At 44.5% G+C, this 18,316-nt stretch overlaps 1 long non-coding RNA gene and 3 other non-coding genes across 4 annotated transcripts; 1 reads left to right on the top strand and 3 right to left on the bottom strand.

Annotated features, from left to right (window-relative positions):
• Nucleotides 1–72, bottom strand: trnam-cau (transfer RNA methionine (anticodon CAU)). The gene has a single exon. It is a non-coding gene; the product is annotated as a tRNA-Met (tRNA).
• A 514-nt stretch (nucleotides 73–586) lies between these two features.
• On the top strand, nucleotides 587–658 carry trnah-gug (transfer RNA histidin (anticodon GUG)). Its single transcript has one exon. It is a non-coding gene; the product is annotated as a tRNA-His (tRNA).
• A 4,949-nt stretch (nucleotides 659–5,607) lies between these two features.
• Nucleotides 5,608–5,679, bottom strand: trnah-gug (transfer RNA histidin (anticodon GUG)). Its single transcript has one exon. It is a non-coding gene; the product is annotated as a tRNA-His (tRNA).
• Nucleotides 5,680–16,729: 11,050 nt separating this feature from the next.
• LOC147271935 (uncharacterized) lies at nucleotides 16,730–17,902 on the bottom strand. The gene is made up of 3 exons (XR_015115817.1): nucleotides 17,744–17,902; nucleotides 17,337–17,585; nucleotides 16,730–17,225 (listed from the first exon to the last, which is right to left on the bottom strand). It is a non-coding gene; the product is annotated as an uncharacterized LOC147271935 (long non-coding RNA).
• Nucleotides 17,903–18,316: the final 414 nt, after the last annotated feature.

Genomic DNA, 18,316 nt, shown 5'->3' with positions numbered 1-18,316 from the left:
TAGCAGAGGATGGTTTCGATCCATCGACCTCTGGGTTATGGGCCCAGCACGCTTCCGCTGCGCCACTCTGCTCTACCATTGACTCAACAGTCCTTGTTTTATGAGAGCATTCTCTGTCTTTGTCTCTCCCCTGCTCCCCTGCTCTCCTGCTCTCTTTCCCCTCATTTAGTCCTTGACATGATCCATGCTCTACAGCTCTGCGGGTGGAATGAAGACCTGCGTCTGCTCTGCCCGTGCCGTCCTTCGTCTCAACCTAAATTGTTTGACCCACCTTTATAATGATCGGACTCGCTCCCGCTGAGCGTGCCAGGCGCTGCAGACAACACAACCAAACTGGCCCCGATCAGGATTTGACAGGCCGAACTCGCGCCGAAATCTTTACAAGAAATCCATTTTTGTCACCCACGTGAAGATGGGTGGGAACATGCCCTAAAAACACCAAGAATAATATTCACCACCTTCTGAACGGGTCCTGGCCCGTCTCCTGCATCAGGGGCCGCCGCAGTCGCCCATCAGCTGTTCAACAGCTGTTCGCCGCAACACTCAATGAGACAAAGACATAGAAGCTCAAGCTGCTGTTGCGGAAGCCATGATCGTATAGTGGTTAGTACTCTGTGTTGTGGCCGCAGCAACCCCGGTTCGAATCCGGGTCACGGCAGCATGAGATAAATTTCTTTGTGTGTGTTGATGGACACAAGCCAAGCAGAAATTTCCCAAGATGCAATAGGGCAGTGTTTGGTCAGTGTTGAGCAGGCGTCAGTCTGACAATGATGTCATATTATTGTGTCATCACTTGACCAGACCCAAAAGTAGACTCAGGTATCAGTTTCTTCTCAATGCTAACGTCTGCTAGCTTAGTCTGCTACTTTGATGGCTCTGCCTGCTCAAAGGTCCAGACCCCTGGATGTGGTGGTTCCTACCTGAACGTAGATTCTGTCAGCTCATGTTGTTAAATCAACTCACCAGGAACACCAGTAGATTTCAATGGACTGACAATGAGTCTCATTGAATGGTAAACATGTCAAATATGAAGTCATCACCTGAGGAGGTCTGCTGCTGGAATGAAGCTCCAGATATTCACAAGATATTCTAGATCTTAAAATAAAGCATTTTTATATTTGATTTATTGTTCATTAGCCTGCTTCACATTGTTTGATTTTATGTGTTGTATATCAATAGAACTTTGATCCACAACCTCCACAAACACTCTTGTCCAACTTTTGTGCCCAAATTTTCTCCTCCTGAGGCACCAAATCAAGTCAAATCATTTTTATTTGTTAGAACCAAATCACAACAAAGTTCTCTCATGACTCTTTACTCGTAGAGCAGGTCCAGCACCAAACTGCTTCAATGAACCTCCACCCAACAGTTCTCCATCAGCAGGACATCCTGCAACAGTGGTGATGAAAACCTTCCTTTTAACAGGCAGGAACGTCGAGCAGATCCAGGATCAGTGGGGACGGCATCCTGCTTTGACCGGTTGTATTTAAAGCTCCATCAGATTGGAACAACCTTTCCTCCTCACTTGGGTCTCTCTCTTCCTTTCTCATCTTCAAATCATCAAGCATTTTCAAACATCTGCTCTCGTTTCTGATGCACCTCCCCTTTTCTCTCCAGGATTCACTCTCTACTTGTTCTTGTTTGTTCTCTGTACTGTAAATATGTGGATATTTGTGTATGAATATGCATTGTGTACTTTAATGGTGCATGGAAGCAGTATTTATTTAGATGGGTGTTTAAATGTATGCGTATGTGAACACAGGCCCACTCTTATTCTGCAGTGAGATCTCTGATCATACTTTGTATAATACTGGATGGTGGGGGGGGGGGGGGGGGGCTTTGGGGAACATTGTTGGCCTGTACCTGGGTGTATGATGTGTGTGTCCTTGTGTTGAAAATAGAATCTACTTTTATTATTGTTGTATTGTTGGTCATTATTTGTCAGGACCCCCTCCAAAATGAGATGGTGCATCTCAAGGGGCTGCCCTTGAAATCAAGAATCAAGAATGAAGGTGTCTGCTGGTCTTGGTGGACCCTCTGCTTCTCCAGCTGAGTCAACAGATTCCTGTGTATCCTGAGTCATTGTGTATCCTGGCTGCATTCAGTGCTTTCACCGCTGCAGCCTAGCTTGATTGCCAGTCAGGACAGGTGTTATTAAGAATGGAAGAGGGGACAGTTTTGGCAGGACAAGTTGCTCCACATTCAGGAGATGGTGGGAAGTTTCAAAGCTGCCATGAATCTTGATGACAAACTCCTTCACTGTGTGGTTCAGAGTCCCTGGTTTGGTTGCAGCTTTGACCTGAGCAGGTGTTCATTCACATCTCCGTAACAGGGGACACTTTATCACACCAGTGGACAAACATCAGCATTCATCACCCAGCAGCTCCTCTGATCAACAGACCAAGCTGAAGTATTCTGAGAAGGAGGGCATGGATCCCTCTACCTCTCACATGCTAAGCTAGCACTCTACCATTGGAGCTAAGTCCCTGCTAATGAGCACAGCAGATAATGCAGGTTGACCTTCATGCATGTTTTAATGAGCGTCACCAGTTGGAGCTTCTCTGGTTCAACAAACCCTTGGGACCAAGACAGGAATTGTAACCTGTGCAGGTCCAGACCCATACTGAAGTTGGTGGAGACAATTGTTTCAACCAGGGACTGAATGAAAAGACTTGCCCAGACTCCAGCTCACTCTTCTGAACAGACCCCTCATCTCTGTGTGGAGTAAACATCAGAGGGGGGGGTGCAGGTTCTGCTTTGACCTCCTGACCTCCTGGGTAAAGCAGTGGAGATGTTGAGCTTGAAGGAGTTGACGGCCTCCTTCATCTTCTCATTGGTTTGCAAAACTCAGCATCATGAAGTGTTGCTGAAATTCAACATGTCAGCTGAGGCCAGAGATTCCTGCGTTCCCTGAGTCCTTGAGTGTCGTCTCTGTTGTTTGAAAGCACAAAGCTGTTCCTGATGGTCCAGTGTGTCAGATTCTGGGCTCTCACAGCTGTAACTGGGGTTTGAGCTCCGTTAAGGGACTGGTTTTGTGGAGAGAACCAAGCAGAAGAATTGACAGTTTCAGCAGGAAAGGTGACCATTGCTCCACAACCTCAGTCCCAGGATTCATTCCTGCTTCACCCAGCATGGCCCTATGATCAACAGAAATGAACTGCCAGTGGAGGTCCTCAGTAATCCAGGTCATGGTTTCTCTAGATTGCTGTGTTGTACTCAGGACACTTGCAAATATCAGCCTCTTTCCTCCATGATCTCTCATTCTTTCTGTTCTCTCCATTTCTCCTCTTCGTTTCTACTCCTTGCTGACTGTTGTTCCTCACTTGTGGCAGAGTTCAGTCAGTGCACCAGACATTTTGCCACTGCACTGTCCATCATCAGGGCATTTAACATCCAGGACTGGCTCCCAGATCATGGCCATGACCTCATCCCCTGCACCAGTGGACAGTTCATCAAGGATGGCAAACATGTGGGTCTCAATTCCCCTCCATCTTTGTAGGTTGGTTACATTTCCTCCTGGTCTTTAATCCATCTTTAGTTGACATTTTTCTGTTGAGCCCAGTTTGTTGACTGCCAGGCTGTCTTACTTTTCAATGGCACAACAGCAGACAGCAAGAGGGTTGCTATGGTGCAGTTGGTAAAATCCCTATCTATGGTCTGCAGAAATATGCTGGGAGTTCTTTTTTATTACGAACCAGAATTCAAAGACTGACCAAGGAAACCAAAGCACAGAATTTAGAGATCAAAGAAAGAAATCAAAGACAGAACCTGAAGATCGGGAAATGGCACAGATCAATGAGATCCATGGACTCATCATTGAAGGTTTTCTTTTGGTTCATGGTCACTTGTTGTTGTACTGGTGTGATGATGTCAGACCCTTCACATTCAGTTCAAACAGACTCCAAAGTGTAGCTGTGATGCAGAGGGCAGCAGCCTTGTGCTTGGTTCCGTCATGGTTCTCTGCATTGTTAGCAAACTCACCAAAGACCTCCCTGAAAGCAGGATCATTTTCCCACAGTGCTTTTTTAACCAAGTACCAATTTGTCCCTCTTTAAAAACAACAAACAAAGATGAGATCAGACTGAGATGGACGAGATGATATGGATGTGATTTATGGCTTTCAAACTCCAAATATTCAATTTTTCTTCAGGGCTTTTGAGAGGTTCTGGGTAATGAATGAAAATTTAAGTTGGGCAAAAACGACATGCGGGGTCACTGTGTGTGTTTACACGTGTGTGTATTTCTTGTTTTATGGTGTTGGAGACCATTTCCATCATCAACACTGATCAGGAGTCCTCGTCCTCATGGGGACCAAAGACCGGCCCTGATGCAGCGCAATGCAGTTTGTGAGCTCTTTCAGAGTGAAGGTCTGGATTGAGTTTAGTTTCAAATAAAGATTAATATTCAGTTGGTTAAGATTAAGATTAAGATTAAGGTTAGGCTGCACATAGAATGAAGTTGATCGAATGTTCTCATAAGAATAGCTGGGCACACCTGAGTGTGTTTACATGCAGACTTCCTCTTGTGACAACTGATGTCATTGGAAACCATCTTGAGGACATTTGGAGAAAGTTCAATCATTCAGCTGCAGTTACAGTGACTTACAACACTGCAACAACAACAAAAAAACACCCTCCACAAACACTCTTGTCCAACATTTGTGCCCAAATTTTCTCCTCATGAGGCACCAAACCAAGTCAAGTCAGTTTTATTTGTTTAGAACCAAATCACTACAAAAACAGCCATGAAGTTGATCTGGTTGGCACTGGTATTTTTTCTTGCTGCAGCTCATTTCCAGCTCTTAACAAGAACTCAGGAGTGATTCAGGAGAAGAGTTTCAGAACAGCCCAGGTTGGGGACTGGAATTTTGAAGTTTCCCCTGGAACCAAACAACCTTGGGAGGTAAAACCTCCAATCCTAGCCACTCAGATGCAGCAGCAGAAGAAGCTGTCATCTACCCTGACAGTCAGAGCATCAAGTCAAGAAAACATCAACCATCTTGTATGTGGAGTCTGGATTCTTTTCTAGAATGAGACGGCAATGACAGTCCTGCCAAGTGACATCACTGACATGACTGGATGACTTCAGTCACGTGACTGGATGACTTCAGTCACATGACTGGATGACCTGAATGAATAAGAAATCAAATCTAAAAATGCTTTATTTTAAGATCTAGAATATCTTGTGAATATCTGGAGCTTCATTCCAGCAGCAGACCTCCTCAGGTGATGACTTCATATTTGACATGATTACCATTCAATGAGACTCATTGTCAGTCCATTGAAATCTACTGGTGTTCCTGGTGAGTTGATTTAACAACATGAGCTGACAGAATCTACGTTCAGGTGGGAACCACCACATCCAGGGGTCTGGACCTTAGAGCAGACAGAGCCATCAAAGTAGCAGACTAAGCTAGCAGATGTTAGCATTGAGAAGAAACTGATACCTGAGCCTACTTTTGGGTCTGGTCAAGTGATGACACAATAATGTGACATCATTTTCAGACTGACGCCTGCTCAGCACTGACCAAACACTGCCCTATTGCATTGTGGGAAATTTCTGCTTGGCTTGTGTCCATCAATACACACAAAGAAATTTATCTCATGCTGCCGTGACCCGGATTCGAACCGGGGTTGCTGCGGCCACAACGCAGAGTACTAACCACTATACGATCACGGCTTCCTCAACAGCAGTTTGAGCTTCGATGTCTTTGTCTCATTAAGTGTTGCGGCGAACAGCTGTTGAACAGCTGATGCGCGACTGCGGCGGCCCCTGATGCAGGAGACGGGCCAGGCCCCGTTCAGAAGGTGGTGGATATTATTCTTGGTGTTTTTAGGGCATGTTTCGGCCTGTCAAATCCTGATCGGGGCCAGTTTGGTTGTGTTGTCTGCAGCACCTGGCGCGCTCAGCGGGAGCGAGTCCGATCATTATAAAGGTGGGTCAAACAATTTAGGTTGAGACGAAGGACGGCACGAGCAGAGCAGACGCAGGTCTTCATTCCACCCGCAGAGCTGTCGAGCATGGATCATGTCAAGGACTAAATGAGGGGAAAGAGAGCAGGAGAGCAGGGCAGAGACAAAGACAGAGAATGCTCTCATAAAACAAGGACTGTTCAGTCAATGGTAGAGCAGAGTGGCGCAGCGGAAGCGTGCTGGGCCCATAACCCAGAGGTCGATGGATTGAAACCATCCTCTGCTAGAAGACGAAAAATAAAATGAACCAGTGTCTTCAGAAATGTGTGTCTGTTAAAAAGAGGTTCATAAGGATTCTCTCTTCCTCCACAATCACCAACCATTGTGAGAGTTAACAACAGTCCACTTTCTGACTGAAGCAAAAGTAGACTTCAAAAGGTTTTTCTGATTCAACATAGCAGCTAAATTTCCATTTCCTGAACAGGACAGGTTAAAAAAAGGGAATGTCATGACTTCCTCTGTATATTAGAATATGAACGACTAAAAATGTTCATGCCCAGTTTTAAGTTAGAATTAAACTGAAAATACAAAAATCTCAGTGTTGTAAACTGTTTCAAACAAATTCTACTGTTGAACAGTTCAAGTGTTTCTAATTCAGATTCATTCAGATTCAGATGACTTTATTTATCCCCGAGGGGCAATTAAAGTACGGTACAACTGAGCAGCATGACATTAAAAAACAATAGTAAAAAAGAGGGACATGACAGTGGGAATAAATAAGAGAATAAAAATAAGATTAAAGATAAAATACAATAAATATACTACATACAGTATGTACACAATGTAAAATGAAGAGTAAGGTGACTGGAGTGAGTGAATAAAGTGCAGACAATGTAAACAGTATAAACAGTGTAACAGTGAATGAAGCTGAATGTGCTCTCTTATACTTTCCTCTATTGGGTTTCTTTCATGTCCTCCTGAGATCAAAGACAGAATTCTAGCTACAAATATATACACTATCAAAGCCCCCTGATGACATCATCATCAATTCTCTCTTTGATCTGGAGGCTCTTGCTTTAATCTTGGCTTTGATCTGACTAATGTTTCCTGACAGGTTGCTGTTTCCACTCCAGAGCAACCAGTAGTTGATCCTATCAGACCAGTCTGATGAACGAAGCTTTTCACTTTACCAGTGGAATCACTGGGAAAAGAAACTCCTCCTGTCAGATGAAGGCTTCACTGTGTTGAGGAGGGTTTGTTCAGATGATTCTAGAAGAATAAATCAAAACCTCATCATTGAACATAAACATTAATCACTGATGACTGTTTTAACTGAACCTACTGGATACTGTGGTGCCTGATGAGGAGACAACTTGGGTACAAAGTTGCAGAAGAGGGTTTTTGGAGGGAGATTTAGATGAGATGGTTTCCAAATCAAATCGGTTGTCACGAAGGAAAGTCTGCATTAAAACACTTATCAGTATCACTAAAGGAGGAAGAGGAGGAACAAAACATGTGGCACCCTGAGCAGGAGAGAGGAGAACAAGAGGGAGAAGCCATCGTTAGCTTAGCGTGTTTACAAGGCAGAAAGACTGTTGCTACCAGAATGATGGTCTTTTAAACTTCAGCCAAATAAAGCAGTTAGGTATTAATTTTTGGTGGGTAATTAGTCAACGAAATAAGGAATTAGCAGGGAGGATCACACTTTAGCTAGCACAATGAAGCAAGGCTCTACGTTCAGCAACACAGAAAAAGGAGTTGAGGTCACACGCTTCCTGCAACCAAGGTCAAAAATCCAGGACGGACGAAGGGGAGGACAACAAAGACAAAGACACAAGAAACAGAGATAATAACCATAAACTCCATAACAACCATAACAAATATAACCATACAGAACATATATAACAAATATAACAAGAAAAGCATTAAAAATATGTCACCTCTGGTCAAATACCCTGATTTGCATTTGTGTCTGTCAGCATTTTCATTTTCATGTTAAAGCCTCCAGAATGAGGGGAGGGGTCAGGGGCAGTTTTCTGTGTTGTCTGCAAACTGAATTACAGGAAACCTGAACTTCCACTGTCAGTGTATCCAACTGATGAATAATTGTTTGATCTATACATAGAAAACTTGGAGTTATTGCCCACACACACACACACACACACACACACACACACACACACACACACACACACACACACACACATTTTGTGAAACAACTCAGGAGCCATCAGGTGTTTTACTCAGAGGGATTCATTCATGATAAATGAGCATGGAGGAGACCCAGTAATCATCAACACAAGCATCACATGAGCAGGTCACCACCCACTTTTATTGATTGGTTCTTGTAAGAATCACTCCTAACGTCATCAGGAGGTCATTTTTGTCCTGCCCTGTCTCAACTGTTGGAGCACAGCTACAGCCTGAACTCTGCCACTACCTTATCCCTCCCTAACATCCTCATACAGACCCACTATCTGGACTAGCCTGACCCCCCTGACCCTCATCAGTCACTCCTAGTGCCTCCCACTGGAGGGAATAGGAGCGTCTGTGAGCTCTGACTGTTGGGATGCACATCCATGTGATGAAGAGCTGTTTTAAACAGGGAATCATTTGACCTCTTGACCTGTGTGGGCAGGTACAGAGGGACGATTCCATCATGAACAATAACATTACTAAACAAATGGGTCTTTAGCTTCTTTCTAAAGGTGTCCACAGCGTCCTCATGTCCAGTGGGAGAGCATTCCAGAGTCTAGGAGCTGCAACCTGGAAGGTTCACTCTCCTTCAGTGAGGCTGAATCCCTGTGGTCAGGGAGGATAAGGGACCCCACAGGTATCACTAAAGTGCTTTAGACTGCAAAGCACTCAGCTAATCAAGCTGGGATCAACTGCTGTGGTGATCAAGGTATCATCATATATAACAAACAAAGAAAACAGAGTTGAGGAAAAGCACACAAAGAAAAACTATGAACATGAACAGAGCATCTTCTACACCAGATGTCACACGGCTCAGTAGACCTCTGGTTTGACCCGGAGCAGGTCCAGTCTCCAAGGTGCCCCCATCATTCTGCTTTTCAGTTGAAGGACATGCAGCAGAATCCCGTCGCTCCTCTGCAGAAGAACATGTGAGAGCGTCTGCTTGCTCTTCTCTGGCTGGACGTAGGGGAGAGTCTGTTTGCTCTTCTCTGGCTGGACGTAGGGGAGAGTCTGTTTGCTCTTCTCTGGCTGGACGTAGGGGAGAGTCTGCTTGCTCTTCTCTGGCTGGACGTAGGGGAGAGTCTGCTTGCTCTTCTCTGGCTGGACGTAGGGGAGAGTCTGTTTGCTCTTCAGAAGTTTGCTGGACCTTCACTTGAAGGTCATGATTTTCCTCTTTCAAACAGCTTTTTAAATCATGAAGATTTCCCAGGATTTCCCACTGAGCACTGTTCCTTTTCTTCTTTTGTGTTCTCACTGCACATAGAAGACTCTGAACTTCACCGTTCAGACTGTCACTCTTTGTGGGGTCCTGGTCCTTCCTTGATTCGAGGTGGGCCAACTCTGCAGTGAAGGTCTCTTTCTCCTGAGATGCAGTAGAAACTCGTCTCCTCAAACATCCATTTTCTGCCTCTCTCTCCTCACTCTGGGATCTCAGCTGTTCAAGAGTCGTCTTCTTCTCAGTGAGTTCTTCCCTCATCAGGGAAGAACCCAGCAGAAGAAAATCTGCATCTTGAACCATGGAAAAGAAAAGACGCGGCCAGAAACTCAGTAGTATTTAAACACACACTTCTTCAGATTAAATGTCACCCACACGGCTCATCAGCAGTCCAGCTCTCACTTAAAAGAAACAGGGACAGCACGGGAGCTCAGCATTACTTCTTTTCCCTTTTTTTTTTCAGTTGCAACGTAGCGAGGCAGCGGCTAACAAGCTAGCTAACCGCACTCGTTAATGGCAAAACTTACAGGTTGCTGGCATCCTCTTAAAGCACAGTCCGCAAATCGACCCACAGGAAAAAAGAAAGAAAGGACTCCGGTCTCCGCGCAGAATTAAAAACAGCATCTGTCTTGCTCTCTTACACCAAAAGCTCATTCTAGCTGCAGTGAAATGTCTGCGTGCCGCTACTTCGTTCAAGTCCGGAAGAGAGAGAGAGAGCGGAAGGAGACCCCTGACCTTGACGCGTCTGATCTGTTACGTTGCGTCAAGTGAACTTCGCATGTCACCCCAATCTTTTACTACACTTTTTTTTTATTTTAAAGGCACATTCACATGAAATAAAATACCCTTTTTAACAAATATAATAATTTGTGTATTATTAATGTTTTTAACCTATTTATTGACCCTTTTTAATATTTTTAACCATGAACTAATTTATTTATTCCATGTAAAATCATTTTAGGCTATTTATTTAATCAAACTTGATGTTTATGTATTTATTTGTTTAATAAATTGAGGAATCTGGACTTTTCCAAATAGAGCCTAGTAACCTGGGTTACAATACCAAGTACCATTCACAGTCACAGTCCAACCTACACCTTTGTAATGGCTGTACATGATGTCATCATAAAAACCCTTCCTCCAGGGAATTGTGAGTCATGTAATGTGCTATAGGATTGAGTCGTTGTGCTTCTATTCCTTCTACTACAGCCACGGAAATATGGGGCGAGGTTTTATCAACCTGAAACAGTGACAAAGCCAAACCTCCAACGTTTGGTAAATAGAAAACACCTTTTGGGGTTCTTGCCAAAGTGTCTGAGAACACAGAGAATTGTGATCCCATATTTGGGTCTAACAGTTTGAAGCAGGCAACATCCGTTCCTGTCATATCAACATGTAGAGTTACATGGAGGTCTTGTAAACCTGTGAACCTGGAATGATCTGGCAGGTCTTCTTTTCCTGCTAAGAAATCATCCGTCTGAATCCAGGACACCGTCAGCATCTGATTGAAAAGGAGTACATGAGAGAATAATAGCATCCTGTATTTACAGCCTGTAGCATGTTGAAGAAGCATTCAGAGTCATGGTCAGGGACTGTGCTATGAACGCCTTCAGGAGAACAATGAATAGTTGCACGCCACTTGGTGAACAAATCCCGACCCAATAGATTACTTGGTGAGTTATCAGTGATTACAAATGGATGCTCTCATGAAATGAGTCCAAATTGAACTTTGGCTGGTGCTCCAATGGACTTTGCATAGTTGCTCCAGCAATTGCTACTGTTTTTATATTTTCAGAAGTAGGAACTAATCCTACACGGTTAGCATCTGACTTATTAATGGTGGAAACTGTTGCACCTGTGTCCCCTAAGAGTTCAGCAGATTTTCCATCTCCTGATAATTCAACTTTAGGTTCAGCAGTTAGAGTTATTTGAGAGCATTCAGTTACAACTTTCTGTTTTTCATTTTCATTGTTGCACACTGGAAGACACTGAAGTGCTGTCCTATTGTTGAGGGGGATGCCACAGGTCCAGAGGCGGTCCTGGTCTGGGGCCCTGTTGAGTCTGAGGTCTGGGGTGCCAGTTTCCTCTTCCTGTTGGTCTTGGCCTTCAACCCCTCTACCTCTTCTAGGATACAATCCTCTTCATTAATCGCTTCTTCTCCTTCATCATTTAACACATTTTTGTCCTGGTATCCTAGGTTTCCAGGTTCTAGTTCTTCTTCTAAATGCAGGGCTCCATTGAGCAGAGGGAGAGAGTGAGGCAGACAAGTTCTGCTCTCTTTTAGGAAGCTTGGACAGTTCACCAAGTGACGGAACAGGACTTTGGAGATCATCATTGGCAGCAGCAGCTGCTCAAGCAGAGGTGGAGGACTGAGTAGGTTTGCTATTGGGAGTCTGCTGCTGTAACTGGTAAAAGGTGTTCTCCTACCAGTCTACATGATCAGTGGAGTCGTTGCATCGAGTCTGTAACCTCAGGTGTTTAGGATCCCATCCTCGTCGCCATTAATTGTGGTCAAGTGGCCCTGCGTGGGGGGCAGGAAACATAGAAACCAACAGGTCATCTTCAGCTGCACAGTCATATATTTCCATTAGCTCATTTCTGAAGAACTCACATTAAATAATAGAAAAAGATACATAAGAGAAACATAGAACAGGAGAACGCTCAAACAATAAAGAATCTAAGCGAGATTCTACAGAATGAAAGGAGATCCCTGACATGGCCGGATTCCTTTCCTTTGCTAATTAATTTGTAAGATCATGATTAGAATGTTAGCATTTTACAGTTCTGTGACCTCAGAATATCTGGGACTCTAAAGGAAATCACTTACATGACTGGAATCCCTTTCTTGGCTTATTAAAGGATCTCAAGCCCTTCAGGACCCTGTTCTTCTGGGGGGGGGGGGGGGGGGTTGACGTTCCCCTCGCTGTGTCTCTTGTATGGCAGCAGGTATCTGGAGGGCAGGGAGCTGTTCATTCCTCCGAGATGGAAGCACCTGGGTCCAGAGCTCTCTTCATTGACTGATATTAAGTGTTTTTCTGTTGTCTTATATATTATCTTTTAATAATACTTTGTACTCACGCATACTTACAAGTCAAGCATATACATGATATAAGCTTACGTAGATCTAAAAGACAGTTGTTCTTGGAATGTGTATCTGTGTTATCTCCACTATTTATGAGTTCCTTCCTGGTGTCGGAACGATACCAACTAATCCTGGTGCTCAGGAGATTTGTGGGACCCCCTTGTAAAACCCCTTTAACTACTTCCAGATGTTCAAGAGTTCAAAAAAGGTGACTTGCAGCTAAGTCATTGATTCTGCCTGGGATGCATGAGAGGGAGATCCCGGATCAATCACTAACATTCAGTAAGTACATTGATGAACTAAATACAGTGTTGGATCATTTTCTACCTCTTTGGGAACTGCCATAGAAACAACTTTGTTACAGTGATGTAGTAAGAATTGCTAATGAACTCAAAATGATGCTCACAGTGATGTAGTGAGAGTTGCTAATAAACTACATGATGCTTACAGTAATGTAGTAAGAGTTGCTAATAACCTCAAAATAATGCGACAGTGATGTCAGAAGAATTGCTAATAAACTCAAAATGATGCTAACAGTAACGTAGAGAAAGTTGCTAATAACCTCAAAGTGATGCTTACAGTCATGTAGTAAGAGTTGCTACGAACCTCAAAATCATGCAACAGTAATGAAGCAAGAGTTGCTACGAACCTCCAAATATTGCGACAGTGATGTCGGAAGAATTGCTAATGATCTCAAAATGATGCGACAGTGATGGAGAAAGAATAGCTATTGAACTCAAAATAATGCTAACAATAATGGAGTGCAAGTTTCGAAAAACCTCAAAGTGATGCTGACAGTCATGTCGTAAGAGTTGCTACTAACCTCAAAATAATGCTCCGGTGATGTCGTAAGAATTGCGAATAAACTCAAAGTGACGCTGACAGTAACGTAGTGATAGTTGCTAATAAACTCAAAGTGATGCTGACAGTAATGTAGTAAGAGTTTCTACTAACCTCAAAATAAAGCAACAGTAATGTAGTAAGAGTTGCTACGAACCTCCAAATATTGCGACAGTGATGTCAGAAGAATTGCGAATGATCACAAAATGATGCGAAAGTGGTGCAGTAAGAATTGCTAATGAACTCAAAATGATGCTAACAGTAATGTAGTGAAAGTTTCAAATAACCTCAAAGTGATGTTGACAGTCATGTGGTTAGAGTTGCGAGTAACCTAAAAATAATGCTGACAGTAATGTAGAAAGAGTTTTAAACAACCTCAAAGTGATGCTGACAGTCATTTAGGAAGAGTTGCTAATGAACTCAATTTAATGCTACAGTGATGTCATGAGAATTGCTCAACAACTCAAAATGATGCTAACAGTAATGTAGTGATAGTTGCTAATAAACTCAAAGTGATGCTGACAGTAATGTAGTAAGAGTTGCTACGAACCTCAATATAATGCGACAGTAATGTAGTAAAAGTCGCTACGAACCTCAAAATATTGCGACAGTGATGTCGGAAGAATTGCTAATGAACTTAAAATGATGCTAACAGTAATGTAGTGATAGTTGCTAATCAACTCAGTGATGCTTACAGTAATGTAGTAAGAGTTTCGAACAACCTCAAAGTGATGCTGACAGTCATTTAGTAAGAGTTGCTAATGAACTCAATTTAATGCTACAGTGATGTCGTGAGAATTGCTCATGAACTCAAAATGATGCTGACAGTAATGTAGTGATAGTTGCTAATAAACTCAAAGTGATGCTGACAGTAATGTAGTAAGAGTTGCGACGAACCTTAAAATAATGCAACAATAATGTAGTAAGAGTTGCTACGAACCTCAAAATATTGCGACAGTGATGTCGGAAGAACTGCTAATGATCTCAAAATGATGCTAACAGTAATGTAGTAAGAATTGCTAATGAACTTAAAATGATGCTAACAGTAATGTAGTGATAGTTGCTAAAAAACTCAGTGATGCTTACTGTAATGTGGTAAGAGTTTCGAACAACCTCAAAGTGATGCTGATGTAACGAAGTTAAGAGTTGTGATCCCACTTGCCATTTAAAACACATTCACAAAACACGGGAACTGGGGTTTCCTACTGCAATTAAAGGCAGCACCCCCTGTGGTTTAGGGTCGTGCACCCCGGGGGGTAGCAACAGTCGGACCTCGCTGCCTCTGGGGCAGGTGTATGACTTATGAGCTCTGTCTTTGTTTTATATTAATTACTTTATTTTAATATGAAGGAGTGGTTTAAGTTATATTTTGAATCATAAAGCTCCAGTACAGTCGAGCCTGTCCTTTTTTTATAAAAAGCTGACTGTGTGTTAAATCTCCATGCCAGGTCAGTCCAGACGAGAACTAAACGGCGAGTGTGCCAACGGTGAAACAGACTACCTCGTCCTTAAATACACAACGCAAGTGAAGTACAAGAACCGCTACAATGGTGCCGTGACCCGTTCGTGACTGCAGTGGTCGGTTCGTCTCCATGGTGACGCCGTGAGCTTGACGTGGGACCGGTGGCTCTCCACGCGCCCGCTTCGCCTGTTCTTCATTCATTCCCTCGGTATCCTGAGTCCGGTTATTGCATTGAACCAGGGTTTGGACTGTGTTTTTTTTGTCGTATGGTGGCCTGTTAGTGCCACGGAAAAAAAAAAACAAAAACCCCAAAACAAACAAACAAACCAAAAAAAAAAAAAAAAAAAAAGTTTCCTTGTGGGTTGCAGTAATGAACTTGTTTTTGATATGAAGGTGTATTTTAATGTGTGTTAGTGGGGATATATATTTTTCTTTTTGTCATTCGCCATCATAAGTGAGGTTCATTGAATAGCCTATATAAATCCCCCAAGGTGTTTTTTTCTTTCCATTTGAGATAACTGTCAAGAGAAAAAAGGGGGAAATTAGTTACTTGAAGCTAAAAAAAGACAAAAAAAAAAGGTATCAGGCTCTTAGCTTTTGATTGTGAGATTTTGTTTCACTTTTTCAATGACAATGGATCAACATAACATATCAAGTGTTGGTAGGGGTTCTAAGCAGTGGTTCAGTCAGTTGCATAGTCTGGATGGGTTTAGTGAAGGCAGACATGTTGCATCTACTCCTCACAGTCGCCCGGGGAGACATAGTGCATGTGCCACTGCAGATGTTGGGGTGGATGGGGAATCTGCACTTTCCAGTCAGGATGTCCATGTTCTCAGTGACCTAGTGAAACAGATTGGCACCAGTATAGGTGAGAACATTGTTTCATGTCTTAAGTCCATTCCAACTAATGATGCCAACATGACTCAGTCATCCACAGCTGATCTTTCTAAAGTTAACTTGACAGTTACACATGACAGTTATGAACCACAGCCTTTCAGGGGGGATGACACTGATAGGGTCTCAGTCTCTGAGTGGGAGGATGCTATGAGGCTTTACCTGAGTAGGAGGGGCATTGAACTGTGTCACCAGGTGAATGAAGTTTTGGGCAAGCTACGGGGGAGGGCACGTGATGTGGTGACCATTGGGCTTCGTAGTCGACCCTCCTTAGACTTAAAGTCAGGCCCTCAGCCTGTGTTTGACATACTTAAGCAACACTTTGGTGACTGTGTGACCTCCTTCATGCCCCTTGCTGACTTTTATGACACAAAACCTCAACCCACTGAGACAGCTGTTGACTATTGGATTCGGCTTAACAAAGCCATGGACACTGCTGTAGATGGACTGAAGAGACAGGGGAAGACTCTCGACAATTCTCCCCGTGAGGTCACAGTCATGTTTATCACCCACTGTCCAGATACTGAGCTGTCTCTAGTTTTCGCCTGCAAGCCATTGGAGGAGTGGACTGCTACTGATGTTCAGGTGAGGTTGGACGAGCACCACCGGAAAAGGCGCCTCCAGCAACGTCAATCTTCACACCCAGCCGGTAACGTGCAATCCAACCAGGTTGCAAATGTTTTGCAGTGCCACGCCCAATCTGCTGGGGGGGCCCCTGCCCCTGACCGTGCCCCTCAACCAGTTACAGCCGGCAGAACATCACAGTCTGAGGGGCAGTCGCTTGAACATGTTATCACTCTCCTTGAGCGGCTACTGCAGCGAGAGGCGTCCCGTCCTTCCAGATCGCCAAGGTCAGGTGCTGGTGGCTGCAGCAGGTCTCGGGGTCCGTGTGCCGTTTGTGGGGGCGATGACCATGACACCATGTCTCACTGCAGGAGAGAGCGGCTTTGTTTTCACTGCTATGCTACTGGACATCAAGCCATGACCTGTAATAGAGCTCCTCCTTCCGACTTACCTGCTGCTCAGCCTGGTGGTTCCAACCAGCAGGGAAACTAGCTGGCCCACACGAGCAGGGGAGTAGTGTAGGGCCAAGTGAGATGTCCCCACAAGATTCTGATGATGTTGATCTTGAGTCAGTATACTCACAGTTCTGCTCCTTAGCAGGTGATAACCCCCCTGTGGTTATTCAAAACACACAAAGACTGTCTGCAACTGATAACCTGTTTCACACTGATGTGCTGATCCACGATACTGTAAAACTTAGAGCTATGCTCGACAGCGGCTCTATGGCCTGTTCCTTGAGCTCTCAGGTGCTCCCTCTCCTGAAGCAGAACAATGTTGTTTCTCCTGACTCTGTTTCTCCCACTTCAGTTGTCCTTATTGGATGTGGGGGTTCGAGAACAAACCCTGTTGGTGTGTGTGAGTTGCAGATGAAGGTGTTTGGCTGTTGCTTCTCGGTTCCAACGCTCATCGTGGAGGGTCAAGGTGATGATCTCATTCTTGGCAGCAATGTCATAAAACACCTCATTCGGATGCTGAAGCATTCTGGAGACCTTGGGGGGAGTGCACCTCCGTCTGGTCGGATTCCTGCGGAGGAAGGGAGCCTACTGCAGCTGTTGACCACTGTGGAGACATGGAGAGGTGATGACTGTCCTGATAAGATTGGTACTGTTAAACTCAAGCATGCTGTGACCCTGGAGCCCTTGACAGAACACTTAGTTTGGGGTCGCCTACCTGCTCATCTATGTCTCTCAGCTGGCAGCACGGTGGTTGTCGAGCCAAGTGAGTCAAGAACAGTGCCACGTTCAGTGATGGTGGGCCGTGTTGTGACACCGCTGTGGGGCGACGGATGGGTTCCAGTGAGAGTCATTAACCCCTCCCCCAGACCAGTGACTTTGAGACACAACTGCAAGATAGCTGATGTGTCACCCTGTGTGGCACTGGAAGACTTTGACACAGACTACCTTTATGTAGCTGACTCACCTGAGGAAGTGAAGTGTACTGTGACAAAGACAGCTGACAAATCTGACACAGCCAGCGAGAAGAGCCTGACGGTCGACTCTGACTGTACTGCTCGACCGACCCTCAGCCCTACGCTCTCTGACCTTGGTCTACAGGACATTGACATTGACGCTACTCACCTGTCTCCCTTCTGGAAAACGAAGCTTGTTGACCTGCTTGCTAAGTATGAGTCCATCTTCTCTCGCCACAGGCTGGACTGTGGTAAAGCCAAAGACTTCGTCCACCGCATCCGACTGAGTGACAGCAAGCCTTTCAGACTTCCCTATCGCCGACTGTCCCCATCACACTATGAGAAGCTGAGAGTGGCTTTAACTGAGATGGAGGAGCGTGACACCATACAGAAGTCTACAAGTGAGTACGCATCACCTCTTGTTCTTGTCTGGAAAAAGAACGGCGACCTGCGCCTCTGCACTGATTTTCGGTGGCTGAACGCACGCACTGTCCGTGACGCACATCCCTTGCCTCACCAGTCTGACGCCTTGGCCGCCCTGGGGGGGAATGCGTTCTTTTCAACCATGGACCTGACCTCTGGTTATTACAACGTGGAGGTACATGAGGAGGACAGGAAGTTCACCGCGTTCACTTCTCCATTTGGGCTCTATGAGTACAACAGGCTCCCACAGGGACTTTGCAATAGCCCAGCAACATTTATGAGGATGATGATGGCTATCTTCGGTGATCAAAACTTTCTG

This window comes from Aulostomus chinensis, chromosome 1, assembly GCF_037954235.1.
Source record: "Aulostomus chinensis isolate RoL2024-O1b breed Wild chromosome 1, RoL_Achi_v1.0, whole genome shotgun sequence".
In the NCBI taxonomy this organism is placed as follows: Eukaryota; Metazoa; Chordata; class Actinopteri; order Syngnathiformes; family Aulostomidae; genus Aulostomus; species Aulostomus chinensis.
This window is presented reverse-complemented; position numbering and strand designations above follow the sequence as displayed.